A 19,103-nucleotide genomic window follows, 5' to 3' on the forward strand; every position below is an offset into this window, starting at 1 on the left:
AGTTGATTCACATTGAGTTTCAAGTTCTAGCATTAAGTGTTAATTCAGGGTAAGAACACCACTATTGTGCTATTCTGGCCATAAACAGTGCAAATAGCACTCGCGTCTGTTCCCAGCAAATACAGTGTATTGGACTGAAGAGAAGCTCCTGTTTTACTTAGTTTCCAATACTGAGTTGAACTAGATATGCCCCGTTTGTGTAGGAAGCACAGTACTCTTGTTCTGAGCTAGCTCACTGTACTGGCCATATAGGAAACACAGTAGAGCGCAAGAGTGCCTGTTTCTCAAAAGCAGAGTGTTTTTCTTGTAAGGCAGACTGGGGTTCAGTACAACTTCCTAAACGGAGTTGATTCACATTCAGTTTCAAGTTCTAGCATTAAGTTTTAATTCAGGGTAAGAACACCACTATTGTGCTATTCTGGCCATAAACAGTGCAAATAACACTCGCGTCTGTTCCCAGCAAATACAGTGTATTCCACTGAAGAGAAGCTCCTGTTTTACTTAGTTTCCAATACTGAGTTGAACTAGATATGCCACGTTTGTGTAGGAACCACAGTTTTCTTGTTCTGAGCTAGCTCACTGTACTGGCCCTATAGGAAACACAGTAGAGTGCAAGAGTGCCTGTTTCTCAAAAGCAGAGTGTTCTTCTTGTAAGGCCGACTGGGGTTCAATCCAACTTCCTAAACGGAGTTGATTCACATTGAGTTTCAAGTTCTAGCATTAAGTGTTAATTCAGGGTAAGAACACCACTATTGTGCTATTCTGGCCATAAGCAGTGCAAATAGCACTCGCTTGGGTTCCCAGCAAATACAGTGTATTGGACTGAAGAGAAGCTCCTGTTTTACTTAGTTTCCAATACTGAGTTGAACTAGATATGCCCCGTTTGTGTAGGAAGCACAGTTCTCTTGTTCTGAGCTAGCTCACTGTACTGGCCCTATAGGAAACACGGTACAGTGCAACAGTGCCTGTTTTTCAAAAGCAGAGTGTTTTTCTTGTAAGGCCAACTGGGGTTCAATACAACTTCCTAAACGGAGTTGATTCACATTGAGTTTCAAGTTCTAGCATTAAGTGTTAATTCAGGGTAAGAACTCCACTATTGTGCTATTCTGGCCATAAACAGTGCAAATAGCACTCGCGTCTGTTCCCAGCAAATACAGTGTATTGGACTGAAGAGAAGGTCCTGTTTTACTTAGTTTCCAATAATGAGTTGAACTAGATATGCCCCGTTTGTGTAGGAAGCAAAGTTCTCTTGTTCTGACCTAGCTCACTGTACTGGCCCTATAGGAAACACAGTACAGTGCAACAGTGCCTGTTTCTCAAAAGCAGAGTGTTTTTCTTGTAAGGCCGACTGGGGTTCAATACAACTTCCTAAACGGAGTTGATTAACATTGAGTTTCAAGTTCAGGCATTAAGTGTTAATTCAGGGTAAGAACACCACTATTGTGCTATTCTGGCCATAAACAGTGCAAATAGCACTCGCGTCTGTTCCCAGCAAATACAGTGTATTGGACTGAAAGGAAGCTCCTATTTTACTTAGTTTCCAATACTGAGTTGAACTAGATATGCCCCGTTTGTGTAGGAAGCACAGTTCTCTTGTTCTGAGCTAGCTCACTGTACTGGCTCTATAGGAAACACAGTAGAGTGCAAGAGTGCCTGTTTCTCAAAAGCAGAGTGTTTTTCTTGTAAGGCTGACTGGGGTTCAATACAACTTCCTAAACGGAGTTGATTCACATTCAGTTTCAAGTTCTAGCATTAAGTGTTAATTCAGGGTAAGAACACCACTATTGTGCTATTCTGGCCATAAACAGTGCAAATAGCACTCGCGTCTGTTCCCAGCAAATACAGTGTATTGGACTGAAGAGAAGCTCCTGTTTTACTTAGTTTCCAATACTGAGTTGAAATAGATATGCCCCGTTTGTGTAGGAAGCACAGTTCTCTTGTTCTGAGCTAGCTCACTGTACTGGCCCTATAGGAAACACAGTACAGTGCAACAGTGCCTGTTTCTCAAAAGCAGAGTGTTTTTCTTGTAAGGCCGACTGGGGTTCAATACAACTTCCTAAACGGAGTTGATTCACATTCAGTTTCAAGTTCTAGCATTAAGTGTTAATTCAGGGTAAGAACACGACTATTGTGCTATTCTGGCCATAAACAATGCAAATAGCACTCGCGTGGGTTCCCAGCAAATACAGTGTATTGGACTGAAGAGAAGCTCCTGTTTTACTTAGTTTCCAATACTGAGTTGAACTAGATATGCCCCGTTTGTGTAGGAAGCACAGTTCTCTTGTTCTGAGCTAGCTCACTGTACTGGCCCTATAGGAAACCCAGTAGAGTGCAAGAGTGCCTGTTTCTCAAAAGCAGAGTGTTGTTTTTGTAAGGACGACTGGGGTTCAATACAGCTTCCTTAAGTAGTTGATTCACATTGAGTTTCAAGTTCTAGCATTAAGTGTTAATTCAAGGTAAGAACACCACTATTGTGCTATTCTGGCCATAAACAGTGCAAATAGCACTCGCGTCTGTTCCCAGGAAATACAGTGTATTGGACTGAAGAGAAGCTCCTGTTTTACTTAGTTTCCAATACTGAGTTGAACTAGATATGCCCCGTTTGTGTAGGAAGCACAGTTCTCTTGTTCTGAGCTAGCTCACTATACTGGCCCTATAGGAAACACAGTACAGTGCAACAGTGCCTGTTTCTCAAAAGCAGAGTGTTCTTCTTGTAAGGCCGAGTGGGGTTCAATACAACTTCCTAAACGGAGTTGATTCACATTCAGTTTCAAGTTCTAGCATTAAGTGTTAATTCAGGGTAAGAACACCACTATTGTGCTATTCTGGCCATAAACAGTGCAAATAGCACTCGCGTCTGTTCCCAGCAAATACAGTGTATTGGACTGAAGAGAAGCTCCTGTTTTACTTAGTTTCCAATACTGAGTTGAACTAGATATGCCCCGTTTGTGTAGGAAGCACAGTTCTCTTGTTCTGAGCTAGCTCACTGTACTGGCCCTATAGGAAACACAGTAGAGTGCAAGAGTGCCTGTTTCTCAAAAGCAGAGTGTTCTTCTTGTAAGGCCAACTGGGGTTCAATACAACTTCCTAAACGGAGTTGATTCACATTGAGTTTCAAGTTCTAGCATTAAGTGTTAATTCAGGTTAAGAACACCACTATTGTGCTATTCTGGCCATAAACAGTGCAAATAGCACTCGCGTCTGTTCCCAGCAAATACAGTGTATTGGACTGAAGAGAAGCTCCTGTTTTACTTAGTTTCCAATACTGAGTTGAACAAGATATGCCCCGTTTGTGTAGGAAGCACAGTTCTCTTGTTCTGAGCTAGCTCACTGTACTGGCCCTATAGGAAACACAGTAGAGCGCAAGAGTGCCTGTTTCTCAAAAGCAGAGTGTTTTTCTTGTAAGGCCGATTGGGGTTCAGTACAACTTCCTAAACGGAGTTGATTCACATTCAGTTTCAAGTTCTAGCATTATGTTTTAATTCAGGGTAAGAACACCACTATTGTGCTATTCTGGCCATAAACAGTGCAAATAGCACTCGCTTGGGTTCCCAGCAAATACAGTGTATTCGACTGAAGAGAAGCTCCTGTTTTACTTAGTTTCCAATACTGAGTTGAGCTAGATATGCCCCGTTTGTGTAGGAAGCACAGTTCTCTTGTTCTGAGCTAGCTCACTGTACTGGCCCTATAGGAAACACAGTAGAGTGCAAGAGTGCCTGTTTCTCAAAAGCAGAGTGTTTTTCTTGTAAGGCCGACTGGGGTTCAATCCAACTTCCTAAACGGAGTTGATTCACATTGAGTTTCAAGTTCTAGCATTAAGTGTTAATTCAGGGTAAGAACACCACTCTTGTGCTATTCTGGCCATAAACAGTGCAAATAGCACTCGCGTCTGTTCCCAGCAAATACAGTGTATTGGACTGAAGAGAAGCTCCTATTTTACTTAGTTTCCAATACTGAGTTGAACTAGATATGCCCCGTTTGTGTAGGAAGCACAGTTCTCTTGTTCTGAGCTAGCTCACTGTACTGGCTCTATAGGAAACACAGTAGAGTGCAAGAGTGCCTGTTTCTCAAAAGCAGAGTGTTTTTCTTGTAAGGCCGACTGGGGTTCAATACAACTTCCTAAACGGAGTTGATTCACATTCAGTTTCAAGTTCTAGCATTAAGTGTTAATTCAGGGTAAGAACACCACTATTGTGCTATTCTGGCCATAAACAGTGCAAATAGCACTCGCGTCTGTTCCCAGCAAATACAGTGTATTGGACTGAAGAGAAGCTCCTGTTTTACTTAGTTTCCAATACTGAGTTGAACTAGATATGCCCCGTTTGTGTAGGAAGCACAGTTCTCTTGTTCTGAGCTAGCTCACTGTACTGGCCCTATAGGAAACACAGTAGAGTGCAAGAGTGCCTGTTTCTCAAAAGCAGAGTGTTGTTTTTGTAAGGCCGACTGGGGTTCAATACAGCTTCCTTAAGTAGTTGATTCACATTGAGTTTCAAGTTCTAGCATTAAGTGTTAATTCAAGGTAAGAACACCACTATTGTGCTATTCTGGCCATAAACAGTGCAAATAGCACTCGCGTCTGTTCCCAGCAAATACAGTGTATTGGAATGAAGAGAAGCTCCTGTTTTACTTAGTTTCCAATACTGAGTTGAACTAGATATGCCCCGTTTGTGTAGGAAGCACAGTTCTCTTGTTCTGAGCTAGCTCACTGTACTGGCCCTATAGGAAACACAGTACAGTGCAACAGTGCCTGTTTCTCAAAAGCAGAGTGTTTTTCTTGTAAGGCCGACTGGGGTTCAATACAACTTCCTAAACGGAGTTGATTCACATTCAGTTTCAAGTTCTAGCATTAAGTGTTAATTCAGGGTAAGAACACCACTATTGTGCTATTCTGGCCATAAACAGTGCAAATAGCACTCGCGTCTGTTCCCAGCAAATACAGTGTATTGGACTGAAGAGAAGCTCCTGTTTTACTTAGTTTCCAATACTGAGTTGAACTAGATATGCCCCGTTTGTGTAGGAAGCACAGTTCTCTTGTTCTGAGCTAGCTCACTGTACTGGCCCTATAGGAAACACAGTAGAGTGCAAGAGTGCCTGTTTCTCAAAAGCAGAGTGTTCTTCTTGTAAGGCCAACTGGGGTTCAATACAACTTCCTAAACGGAGTTGATTCACATTGAGTTTCAAGTTCTAGCATTAAGTGTTAATTCAGGGTAAGAACACCACTATTGTGCTATTCTGGCCATAAACAGTGCAAATAGCACTCGCGTCTGTTCCCAGCAAATACAGTGTATTGGACTGAAGAGAAGCTCCTGTTTTACTTAGTTTCCAATACTGAGTTGAACAAGATATGCCCCGTTTGTGTAGGAAGCACAGTTCTCTTGTTCTGAGCTAGCTCACTGTACTGGCCCTATAGGAAACACAGTAGAGCGCAAGAGTGCCTGTTTCTCAAAAGCAGAGTGTTTTTCTTGTAAGGCCGACTGGGGTTCAGTACAACTTCCTAAACGGAGTTGATTCACATTCAGTTTCAAGTTCTAGCATTATGTTTTAATTCAGGGTAAGAACACCACTATTGTGCTATTCTGGCCATAAACAGTGCAAATAGCACTCGCTTGGGTTCCCAGCAAATACAGTTTATTCGACTGAAGAGAAGCTCCTGTTTTACTTAGTTTCCAATACTGAGTTGAGCTAGATATGCCCCGTTTGTGTAGGAAGCACAGTTCTCTTGTTCTGAGCTAGCTCACTGTACTGGCCCTATAGGAAACACAGTACAGTGCAACAGTGCCTGTTTCTCAAAAGCAGAGTGTTTTTCTTGTAAGGCCGACTGGGGTTCAATACAACTTCCTAAACGGAGTTGATTCACATTGAGTTTCAAGTTCTAGCATTAAGTGTTAATTCAGGGTAAGAACACCACTCTTGTGCTATTCTGGCCATAAACAGTGCAAATAGCACTCGCGTCTGTTCCCAGCAAATACAGTGTATTGGACTGAAGAGAAGCTCCTGTTTTACTTAGTTTCCAATACTGAGTTGAAATAGATATGCCCCGTTTGTGTAGGAAGCACAGTTCTCTTGTTCTGAGCTAGCTCACTGTACTGGCCCTATAGGAAACACAGTAGAGTGCAAGAGTGCCCCTTTCTCAAAAGCAGAGTGTTCTTCTTGTAAGGCCAACTGGGGTTCAATACAACTTCCTAAACGGAGTTGATTCACATTGAGTTTCAAGTTCTAGCATTAAGTGTTAATTCAGGGTAAGAACACCACTATTGTGCTATTCTGGCCATAAACAGTGCAAATAGCACTCGCGTCTGTTCCCAGCAAATACAGTGTATTGGACTGAAGAGAAGCTCCTGTTTTACTTAGTTTCCAATACTGAGTTGAACTAGATATGCCCCGTTTGTGTAGGAAGCACAGTACTCTTGTTCTGAGCTAGCTCACTGTACTGGCCATATAGGAAACACAGTAGAGCGCAAGAGTGCCTGTTTCTCAAAAGCAGAGTGTTTTTCTTGTAAGGCCGACTGGGGTTCAGTACAACTTCCTAAACGGAGTTGATTCACATTCAGTTTCAAGTTCTAGCATTAAGTTTTAATTCAGGGTAAGAACATCACTATTGTGCTATTCTGGCCATAAACAGTGCAAATAACACTCGCGTCTGTTCCCAGCAAATACAGTGTATTCCACTGAAGAGAAGCTCCTGTTTTACTTAGTTTCCAATACTGAGTTGAACTAGATATGCCACGTTTGTGTAGGAACCACAGTTTTCTTGTTCTGAGCTAGCTCACTGTACTGGCCCTATAGGAAACACAGTAGAGTGCAAGAGTGCCTGTTTCTCAAAAGCAGAGTGTTCTTCTTGTAAGGCCGACTGGGGTTCAATCCAACTTCCTAAACGGAGTTGATTCACATTGAGTTTCAAGTTCTAGCATTAAGTGTTAATTCAGGGTAAGAACACCACTATTGTGCTATTCTGGCAATAAGCAGTGCAAATAGCACTCGCTTGGGTTCCCAGGAAATACAGTGTATTGGACTGAAGAGAAGCTCCTGTTTTACTTAGTTTCCAATACTGAGTTGAACTAGATATGCCCCGTTTGTGTAGGAAGCACAGTTCTCTTGTTCTGAGCTAGCTCACTGTACTGGCCCTATAGGAAACACGGTACAGTGCAACAGTGCCTGTTTCTCAAAAGCAGAGTGTTTTTCTTGTAAGGCCAACTGGGGTTCAATACAACTTCCTAAACGGAGTTGATTCACATTGAGTTTCAAGTTCTAGCATTAAGTGTTAATTCAGGGTAAGAACACCACTATTGTGCTATTCTGGCCATAAACAGTGCAAATAGCACTCGCGTCTGTTCCGAGCAAATACAGTGTATTGGACTGAAAGGAAGCTCCTATTTTACTTAGTTTCCAATACTGAGTTGAACTAGATATGCCCCGTTTGTGTAGGAAGCACAGTTCTCTTGTTCTGAGCTAGCTCACTGTACTGGCTCTATAGGAAACACAGTAGAGTGCAAGAGTGCCTGTTTCTCAAAAGCAGAGTGTTTTTCTTGTAAGGCCGACTGGGGTTCAATCCAACTTCCTAAACGGAGTTGATTCACATTCAGTTTCAAGTTCTAGCATTAAGTGTTAATTCAGGGTAAGAACACCACTATTGTGCTATTCTGGCCATAAACAGTGCAAATAGCACTCGCGTCTGTTCCCAGCAAATACAGTGTATTGGACTGAAAGGAAGCTCCTATTTTACTTAGTTTCCAATACTGAGTTGAACTAGATATGCCCCGTTTGTGTAGGAAGCACAGTTCTCTTGTTCTGAGCTAGCTCACTGTACTGGCTCTATAGGAAACACAGTAGAGTGCAAGAGTGCCTGTTTCTCAAAAGCAGAGTGTTTTTCTTGTAAGGCCGACTGGGGTTCAATCCAACTTCCTAAACGGAGTTGATTCACATTCAGTTTCAAGTTCTAGCATTAAGTGTTAATTCAGGGTAAGAACACCACTATTGTGCTATTCTGGCCATAAACAGTGCAAATAGCACTCGCGTCTGTTCCCAGCAAATACAGTGTATTGGACATAAGAGAAGCTCCTGTTTTACTTAGTTTCCAATACTGAGTTGAAATAGATATGCCCCGTTTGTGTAGGAAGCACAGTTCTCTTGTTCTGAGCTAGCTCACTGTACTGGCCCTATAGGAAACACAGTACAGTGCAACAGTGCCTGTTTCTCAAAAGCAGAGTGTTTTTCTTGTAAGGCCGACTGGGTTTCAATACAACTTCCTAAACGGAGTTGATTCACATTCAGTTTCAAGTTCTAGCATTAAGTGTTAATTCAGGGTAAGAACACCACTATTGTGCTATTCTGGCCATAAACAATGCAAATAGCACTCGCGTGGGTTCCCAGCAAATACAGTGTATTGGACTGAAGAGAAGCTCCTGTTTTACTTAGTTTCCAATACTGAGTTGAACTAGATATGCCCCGTTTGTGTAGGAAGCACAGTTCTCTTGTTCTGAGCTAGCTCACTGTACTGGCCCTATAGGAAACACAGTAGAGTGCAAGAGTGCCTGTTTCTCAAAAGCAGAGTGTTTTTCTTGTAAGGCCGACTGGGGTTCAATACAACTTCCTAAACGGAGAGATTCACATTCAGTTTCAAGTTCTAGCATTAAGTGTTAATTCAGGGTAAGAACACCACTATTGTGCTATTCTGGCCATAAACAGTGCAAATAGCACTCGCGTCTGTTCCCAGCAAATACAGTGTATTGGACTGAAGAGAAGCTCCTGTTTTACTTACTTTCCAATACTGAGTTGAACTAGATATGCCCCGTTTGTGTAGGAAGCACAGTTCTCTTGTTCTGAGCTAGCTCACTGTACTGGCCCTATAGGAAACACAGTACAGTGCAACAGTGCCTGTTTCTCAAAAGCAGAGTGTTTTTCTTGTAAGGCCGACTGGGGTACAATACAACTTCCTAAACGGAGTTGATTCACATTCAGTTTCAAGTTCTAGCATTAAGTGTTAATTCAGGGTAAGAACACCACTATTGTGCTATTTTGGCCATAAACAATGCAAATAGCACTCGCGTGGGTGCCCAGCAAATACAGTGTATTGGACTGAAGAGAAGCTCCTGTTTTACTTAGTTTCCAATACTGAGTTGAACTAGATATGCCCCGTTTGTGTAGGAAGCACAGTTCTCTTGTTCTGAGCTAGCTCACTGTACTGGCCCTATAGGAAACACAGTAGAGTGCAAGAGTGTCTGTTTTTCAAAAGCAGAGTGTTTTTCTTGTAAAGCCGACTGGGGTTCAATACAACTTCCTAAACGGAGAGATTCACATTCAGTTTCAAGTTCTAGCATTAAGTGTTAATTCAGGGTAAGAACACAACTATTGTGCTATTCTGGCCATAAACAGTGCAAATAGCACTCGCGTCTGTTCCCAGCAAATACAGTGTATTGGACTGAAGAGAAGCTCCTGTTTTACTTAGTTTCCAATACTGAGTTGAACTAGATATGCCCCGTTCGTGTAGGAAGCACAGTTCTCTTGTTCTGAGCTAGCTCATTGTACTGGCCCTATAGGAAACACAGTAGAGTGCAGGAGTGCCTGTTTCTCAAAAGCAGAGTGTTTTTCTTGTAAGGCCGACTGGGGTTCAATACAACTTCCTAATCGAAGTTGCTTCACATTGAGTTTCAAGTTCTAGCATTAAGTGTTAATTCAGGGTAAGAACAACACTATTGTGCTATTCTGGCCATAAACAGTGCAAATAGCACTCGCGTCTGTTCCCAGCAAATGCAGTGTATTGGACTGAAGAGAAGCTCCTGTTTTACTTAGTTTCCAATACTGAGTTAAACTAGATATGCCCCGTTTTTGTAGGAAGCACAGTTCTCTTGTTCTGAGCTAGCACACTGTACTGGCCCTATAGGAAACACAGTAGAGTGCAAGAGTGCCTGTTTCTCAAAAGCCGAGTGTTGTTTTTGTAAGACCGACTGGGGTTCAATACAGCTTCCTTAAGTAGTTGATTCACATTGAGTTTCAATTTCTAGCATTAAGTGTTAATTCAGGGTAAGAACACCACTATTGTGCTATTCTGGCCATAAACAGTGCAAATAGCACTCGCGTCTGTTCCCAGCAAATACAGTGTATTGGACTGAAGAGAAGCTCCTGTTTTACTTAGTTTCCAATACTGAGTTGAACTAGATATGCCCCGTTTGTGTAGGAAGCACAGTACTCTTGTTCTGAGCTAGCTCACTGTACTGGCCATATAGGAAACACAGTAGAGCGCAAGAGTGCCTGTTTCTCAAAAGCAGAGTGTTTTTCTTGTAAGGCCGACTGGGGTTCAGTACAACTTCCTAAACGGAGTTGATTCACATTCAGTTTCAAGTTCTAGCATTAAGTTTTCATTCAGGGTAAGAACACCACTATTGTGCTATTCTGGCCATAAACAGTGCAAATAGCACTCGCGTCTGTTCCCAGCAAATACAGTGTATTGGACTGAAGAGAAGCTCCTGTTTTACTTAGTTTCCAATACTGAGTTGAAATAGATATGCCCCGTTTGTGTAGGAAGCACAGTTCTCTTGTTCTGAGCTAGCTCACTGTACTGGCCCTATAGGAAACACAGTACAGTGCAACAGTGCCTGTTTCTCAAAAGCAGAGTGTTTTTCTTGTAAGGCCGACTGGGGTTCAATACAACTTCCTAAACGGAGTTGATTCACATTCAGTTTCAAGTTCTAGCATTAAGTGTTAATTCAGGGTAAGAACACCACTATTGTGCTATTCTGGCCATAAACAATGCAAATAGCACTCGCGTGGGTGCCCAGCAAATACAGTGTATTGGACTGAAGAGAAGCTCCTGTTTTACTTAGTTTCCAATACTGAGTTGAACTAGATATGCCCCGTTTGTGTAGGAAGCACAGTTCTCTTGTTCTGAGCTAGCTCACTGTACTGGCCCTATAGGAAACACAGTAGAGTGCAAGAGTGTCTGTTTCTCAAAAGCAGAGTGTTTTTCTTGTAAGGCCGACTGGGGTTCAATACAACTTCCTAAACGGAGAGATTCACATTCAGTTTCAAGTTCTAGCATTAAGTGTTAATTCAGGGTAAGAACACCACTATTGTGCTATTCTGGCCATAAACAGTGCAAATAGCACTCGCGTCTGTTCCCAGCAAATACAGTGTTTTGGACGGAAGAGAAGCTCCTGTTTTACTTAGTTTCCAATACTGAGTTGAAATAGATATGCCCCGTTTGTGTAGGAAGCACAGTTCTCTTGTTCTGAGCTAGCTCACTGTACTGGCCCTATAGGAACCACAGTAGAGTGCAAGAGTGCCTGTTTCTCAAAAGCAGAGTGTTATTCTTGTAAGGCTGACTGGGGTTCAATACAACTTCCTAAACGGAGTTTATTCACATTCAGTTTCAAGTTCTAGCATTTGGTGTTAATTCAGGGTAAGAACACCACTATTGTGCTATTCTGGCCATAAACAGTGCAAATAGCACTCGCGTCTGTTCCCAGGAAATACAGTGTATTGGACTGAAGAGAAACTCCTGTATTACTTAGTTTCCAATACTGAGTTGAACTAGATATGCCCTGTTAATGTAGGAAGCACAGTTCTCTTGTTCTGAGCTAGCTCACTGTACTGGCCCTATAGGAAACACAGTAGAGTGCAAGAGTGCCTTTTCTCAAAAGCAGAGTGTTTTTCTTGTAAGGCCGACTGGGGTTCAATACAACTTCCTAAACGGAGTTGATTCACATTCAGTTTCAAGTTCTAGCATTAAGTGTTAATTTAGGGTAAGAACACAACTATTGTGCTATTCTGGCCATAAACAGTGCAAATAGCACTCGCGTCTGTTCCCAGCAAATACAGTGTATTGGACTGAAGAGAAGCTCCTGTTTTACTTAGTTTCCAATACTGAGTTGAACTAGATATGCCCCGTTTGTGTAGGAAGCACAGTTCTCTTGTTCTGAGCTAGCTCATTGTACTGGCCCTATAGGAAACACAGTAGAGTGCAGGAGTGCATGTTTCTCAAAAGCAGAGTGTTTTTCTTGTAAGGCCGACTGGGGTTCAATACAACTTCCTAATCGAAGTTGCTTCACATTGAGTTTCAAGTTCTAGCATTAAGTGTTAATTCAGGGTAAGAACACCACTATTGTGCTATTCTGGCCATAAACAGTGCAAATAGCACTCGCGTCTGTTCCCAGCAAATGCAGTGTATTGGACTGAAGAGAAGCTCCTGTTTTACTTAGTTTCCAATACTGAGTTAAACTAGATATGCCCCGTTTTTGTAGGAAGCACAGTTCTCTTGTTCTGAGCTAGCACACTGTACTGGCCCTATAGGAAACACAGTAGAGTGCAAGAGTGCCTGTTTCTCAAAAGCCGAGTGTTGTTTTTGTAAGACCGACTGGGGTTCAATACAGCTTCCTTAAGTAGTTGATTCACATTGAGTTTCAAGTTCTAGCATTAAGTGTTAATTCAGGGTAAGAACACCACTATTGTGCTCTTCTGGCCATAAACATTGCAAATAGCACTCGCGTCTGTTCCCAGCAAATACAGTGTATTGGACTGAAGTGAAGCTCCTGTTTTACTTAGTTTCCAATACTGAGTTGAACTAGATATGCCCCGTTTGTGTAGGAAGCACAGTTCTCTTGTTCTTAGCTAGCTCACTGTACTGGCCCTATAGGAAACACAGTAGTGTGCAAGAGTGCCTGTTTCTCAAAAGCAGAGTGTTTTTTTGTAAGGCCGACTGGGGTTCAATATAACTTCCTAAATGGAGTTGATTCACATTGAGTTTCAAGTTGTAGCATTAAGTGTTAATTCAGGGTAAGAACACCACTATTGTGCTATTCTGGCCATAAACAGTGCAAATAGCACTCGCGTCTGTTCCCAGCAAATACAGTGTATTGGACTGAAGAGAAGCTCCTGTTTTACTTAGTTTCCAATACTGAGTTGAAGTAGATATGCCCCGTTTGTGTAGGAAGCACAGTTCTCTTGTTCTGAGCTAGCTCACTGTACTGGCCCTATAGGAAACACAGTAGAGCGCAAGAGTACCTGTTTCTCAAAAGCAGAGTGTTTTTCTTGTAAGGCCGACTGGGGTTCAGTACAACTTCGTTAACGGAGTTGATTCACATTCAGTTTCAAGTTCTAGCATTAAGTTTTAATTCAGGGTAAGAACACCACTATTGTGCTATTCTGGCTTAAACAGTGCAAATAACACTCGCGTCTGTTCCCAGCAAATACAGTGTATTGGACTGAAGAGAAGCTCCTGTTTTACTTAGTTTCCAATACTGAGTTGAACTAGATATGCCCCGTTTGGGTAGGAAGCACAGTTCTCTTGTTCTGAGCTAGCACACTGTACTGGCCCTATAGGAAACACAGTAGAGTGCAAGAGTGCCTGTTTCTCAAAAGCCGAGTGTTGTTTTTGTAAGACCGACTGGGGTTCAATACAGCTTCCTTAAGTAGTTGATTCACATTGAGTTTCAAGTTCTAGCATTAAGTGTTAATTCAGGGTAAGAACACCACTATTGTGCTATTCTGGCCATAAACATTGCAAATAGCACTCGCGTCTGTTCCCAGCAAATACAGTGTATTGGACTGAAGAGAAGCTCCTGTTTTACTTAGTTTCCAATACTGAGTTGAACTAGATATGCCCCGTTTGTGTAGGAAGCACAGTTCTCTTGTTCTGAGCTAGCTCACTGTACTGGCCCTATAGGAAACACAGTAGAGTGCAAGAGTGCCTGTTTCTCAAAAGCAGAGTGTTTTTTTGTAAGGCCGACTGGGGTTCAATATAACTTCCTAAATGGAGTTGATTCACATTGAGTTTCAAGTTCTAGCATTAAGTGTTAATTCAGGGTAAGAACACCACTATTGTGCTATTCTGGCCATAAACAGTGCAAATAGCACTCGCGTCTGTTCCCAGCAAATACAGTGTATTGTACTGAAGAGAAGCTCCTGTTTTACTTAGTTTCCAATACTGAGTTGAAGTAGATATGCCCCGTTTGTGTAGGAAGCACAGTTCTCTTGTTCTGAGGTAGCTCACTGTACTGGCCCTATAGGAAACACAGTAGAGCGCAAGAGTGCCTGTTTCTCAAAAGCAGAGTGTTTTTCTTGTAAGGCCGACTGGGGTTCAGTACAACTTCCTAAACGGAGTTGATTCACATTCAGTTTCAAGTTCTAGCATTAAGTTTTAATTCAGGGTAAGAACACCACTATTGTGCTATTCTGGCTTAAACAGTGCAAATAACACTCGCGTCTGTTCCTAGCAAATACAGTGTATTCTACTGAAGAGAAGCTCCTGTTTTACTTAGTTTCCAATACTGAGTTGAACTAGATATGCCCCGTTTGTGTAGGAAGCACAATTCTCTTGTTCTGAGCTAGCTCACTGTACTGGCCCTATAGGAAACACAGTAGAATGAAAGAGTGCCTGTTTCTCAAAAGCAGAGTGTTCTTCTTGTAAGGGCGACTGGGGTTCAATACAACTTCCTAAACGGAGTTGATTCACATTGAGTTTCAAGTTCTAGCATTAAGTGTTAATTCAGGGTAAGAACACCACTATTGTGCTATTCTGGCCAAAAACAGTGCAAATAGCACTTGCGTCTGTACCCAGCAAATACAGTGTATTGGACTGAAGAGAAGCTCCTGTTTTACTTAGTTTCCAATACTGAGTTGAACTAGATATGCCCCGTTTGTGTAGGAAGCACAGTTCTCTTGTTCTGAGCTAGCTCACTCTACTGGCCCTATAGGAAACACAGTACAGTGCAAGAGTGCCTGTTTCTCAAAAGCAGAGTGTTTTTCTTGTAAGGCCGACTGGGGTTCAATACAACTTCCTAAACGGAGTTGATTCACATTGAGTTTCAAGTTCTAACATTAAGTGTTAATTCAGGGTAAGAACACCACTATTGTGCTATTCTGGCCATAAACAGTGCAAATAGCACTCCGTCTGTTCCCAGCAAACACAGTGTATTGGACTGAAGAGAAGCTCCTGTTTTACTTAGTTTCCAATACTGAGTTGAACTAGTTATGCCCCGTTTGGGTAGGAAGCACAGTACTCTTGTTCTGAGCTAGCTCACTGTACTGGCCCTATAGGAAACACAGTACAGTGCAACAGTGCCTGTTTCTCAAAAGCAGAGTGTTTTTCTTGTAAGGCCAACTGGGGTTCAATACAACTTCCTAAACGGAGTTGATTCACATTGAGTTTCAAGTTCTAGCATTAAGTGTTAATTCAGGGTAAGAACACCACTATTGTGCTATTCTGGCCATAAACAGTGCAAATAGCACTCGCTTGGGTTCCCAGCAAATACAGTGTATTGGACTGAAGAGAAGCTCCTGTTTTACTTAGTTTCCAATACTGAGTTGAACTAGATATGCCCCGTTTGTGTAGGAAGCACAGTTCTCTTATTCTGAGCTAGCTCACTGTACTGGCCCTATAAGAAACACACTAGAGTGCAAGAGTGCCTGTTTCTCAAAAGCAGAGTGTTTTTCTTGTAATGCCAACTGGGGTTCAATACAACTTCCTAAACGGAGTTGATTCACATTGAGTTTCAAGTTCTAGCATTAAGTGTTAATTCAGGGTAAGAACACCACTATTGTGCTATTCTGGCCATAAACAGTGCAAATAGCACTCGCGTGGGTTCCCAGCAAATACAGTGTATTGGACTGAAGAGAAGCTCCTGTTTTACTTAGTTTCCAATACTGAGTTGAACTAGATATGCCCCGTTTGTGTAGGAAGCACAGTTCTCTTGTTCTGAGCTAGCTCACTGTACTGGCCCTATAGGAAACACAGTAGAGTGCAAGAGTGCCTGTTTCTCAAAAGCAGAGTGTTTTTCTTGTAAGGCCGACTGGCGTTCAATACAACTTCCTAAACGGAGTTGATTCACATTGAGTTTCAAGTTATAGCATTAAGTGTTAATTCAGGGTAAGAACACCACTATTGTGCTATTCTGGCCATAAACAGTGCAAATAGCACTCGCGTCTGTTCCCAGCAAACACAGTGTATTGGACTGAAGAGAAGCTCCTGTTTTACTTAGTTTCCAATACTGAGTTGAACTAGATATGCCCCGTTTGTGTAGGAAGCACAGTTCTCTTGTTCTGAGCTAGCTAACTCAACTGGCCCTTTAGGAAACACAGTAGAGTGCAAGAGTTCCTGTTTCTCAAAAGCAGAGTGTTTTTCTTGTATGGCCGACTGGGGTTCAATACAACTTCCTAAACGGAGTTGATTCACATTGAGTTTCAAGTTCTAGCATTAAGTGTTAATTCAGGGTAAGAACACCACTATTGTGCTATTCTGGCCATAAACAGTGCAAATAGCACTCCGTCTGTTCCCAGCAAACACAGTGTATTGGACTGAAGAGAAGCTCCTGTTTTACTTACTTTCCAATACTGAGTTGAACTAGATATGCCCCGTTTGTGTAGGAAGCACAGTTCTCTTGTTCTGAGCTAGCTCACTGTACTGGCCCTATAGGAAACACAGTACAGTGCAACAGTGCCTGTTTCTCAAAAGCAGAGTGTTTTTCTTGTAAGGCCAACTGGGGTTCAATACAACTTCCTAAACGGAGTTGATTCACATTGAGTTTCAAGTTCTAGCATTAAGTGTTAATTCAGGGTAAGAACACAACTATTGTGCTATTCTGGCCATAAACAGTGCAAATAGCACTCGCTTGGGTTCCCGGCAAATACAGTGTATTGGACTGAAGAGAAGCTCCTGTTTTACTTAGTTTCCAATACTGAGTTGAACTAGATATGCCCCGTTTGTGTAGGAAGCACAGTTCTCTTGTTCTGAGCTAGCTCACTGTACTGGCCCTATAGGAAACACAGTAGAGTGCAAGAGTGCCTGTTTCTCAAAAGCAGAGTGTTTTTCTTGTAAGGCCGACTGGGGTTCAATACAACTTCCTAAACGGAGTTGATTCACATTGAGTTTCAAGTTCTAGCATTAAGTGTTAATTCAGGGTAAGAACACCACTATTGTGCTATTCTGGCCATAAACAGTGCAAATAGCACTCGCGTCTGTTCCCAGCAAACACAGTGTATTGGACTGAAGAGAAGCACCTGTTTTACTTAGTTTCCAATACTGAGTTGAACTAGATATGCCCCGTTTGTGTAGGAAGCACAGTTCTCTTGTTCTGAGCTAGCTAACTCAACTGGCCCTTTAGGAAACACAGTAGAGTGCAAGAGTTCCTGTTTCTCAAAAGCAGAGTGTTTTTCTTGTAAGGCCGACTGGGGTTCAATACAACTTCCTAAACGGAGTTGATTCACATTGAGTTTCAAGTTCCAGCATTAAGTGTTAATTCAGGGTAAGAACACCACTATTGTGCTATTCTGGCCATAAACAGTGCAAATAGCACTCGCGTGGGTTCCCAGAAAATACAGTGTATTCGACTGAAGAGAAGCTCCTGTTTTACTTAGTTTCCAATACTGAGTTGAACTAGATATGCCCCGTTTGTGTAGGAAGCACAGTTCTTTTGTTCTGAGCTAGCTCACTGTACTGTAACTATAGGAAACACAGTAGAGTGCAAGAGTGCCTGTTTCTCAAAAGCAGAGTGTTTTTCTTGTAAGGCCGACTGGGGTTCAATACAACTTCCTAAACGGAGTTGATTCACATTGAGTTTCAAGTTCTAGCATTAAGTGTTAATTCAGGGTAAGAACACCACTATTGTGCTATTCTTGCCATAAACAGTGCAAATAGCACTCGCGTCTGTTCCCAGCAAACACAGTGTATTGGACTGAAGAGAAGCTCCTGTTTTACTTAGTTTCCAATACTGAGTTGAACTAGATATGCCCCGTTTGTGTAGGAAGCACAGTTCTCTTGTTCTGAGCTAGCTCACTGTACTGTACCTATAGGAAACACAGTAGAGTGCAAGAGTGCCTGTTTCTCAAAAGCAGAGTGTTTTTCTTGTAAGGCCGACTGGGGTTCAATAAAACTTCCTAAATGGAGTTGATTCACATTGAGTTTCAAGTTCTAGCATTAAGTGTTAATTCAGGGTAAGAACACCACTATTGTGCTATTCTGGCCATAAACAGTGCAAATAGCACTCGCTTGGGTTCCCAGCAAATACAGTGTATTGGACTGAAGAGAAGCTCCTGTTTTACTTAGTTTCTAATACTGAGTTGAACTAGATATGCCCCGTTTGTGTAGGAAGCACAGTTCTCTTGTTCTGAGCTATCTCACTGTACTTGTCCTATAGGAAACACAGTACAGTGCATCAGTGCCTGTTTCTCAAAAGCAGAGTGTTTTTCTTGTAAGGCCAACTGGGGTTCAATACAACTTCCTAAACGGAGTTGATTCACATTGAGTTCCAAGTTCTAGCATTAAGTGTTAATTCAGGGTAAGAACTCCACTATTGTGCTATTCTGGTCATAAACAGTGCAAATAGCACTCGCGTCTGTTCCCAGCAAATACAGTGTATTGGACTGAAGAGAAGCTCCTGTTTTACTTAGTTTCCAATACTGAGTTGAACTAGATATGCCCCGTTTGTGTAGGAAGCACAGTTCTCTTGTTCTGAGCTAGCTCACTGTACTGGCCCTATAGGAAACACAGTAGAGTGCAAGAGTGCCTGTTTCTCAAAAGCAGAGTGTTTTTCTTGTAAGGCCGACTGGGGTTCAATCCAACTTCCTAAACGGAGTTGATTCACATTGAGTTTCAAGTTATAGCATTAAGTGTTAATTCAGGGTAAGAACACCACTATTGTGCTATTCTGGCCATAAACAGTGCAAATAGCACTCCGTCTGTTCCCAGCAAACACAGTGTATTGGACTGAAGAGAAGCTCCTGTTTTACTTAGTTTCCAATACTGAGTTGAACTAGATATGCCCCGTTTGTGTAGGAAGCACAGTACTCTTGTTCTGAGCTAGCTAATTCAACTGGCCCTTTAGGAAACACAGTAGAGTGCAAGAGTTCCTGTTTCTCAAAAGCAGAGTGTTTTTCTTGTAAGGCCAACTGGGGTTCAATACAGCTTCCTAAACGGAGTTGATTCACATTGAGTTTCAAGTTCTAGCATTAAGTGTTAATTCAGGGTAAGAACACCACTATTGTGCTATTCTGGCCATAAACAGTGCAAATAGCACTCGCGTGGGTTCCCAGAAAATACAGTGTATTGGCCTGAAGAGAAGCTCCTGTTTTACTTAGTTTCCAATACTGAGTTGAACTAGATATGCCCCGTTTGT

The sequence above is a fragment of the Peromyscus maniculatus genome, chromosome 19 (assembly GCF_049852395.1).
Source record: "Peromyscus maniculatus bairdii isolate BWxNUB_F1_BW_parent chromosome 19, HU_Pman_BW_mat_3.1, whole genome shotgun sequence".
In the NCBI taxonomy this organism is placed as follows: Eukaryota; Metazoa; Chordata; class Mammalia; order Rodentia; family Cricetidae; genus Peromyscus; species Peromyscus maniculatus.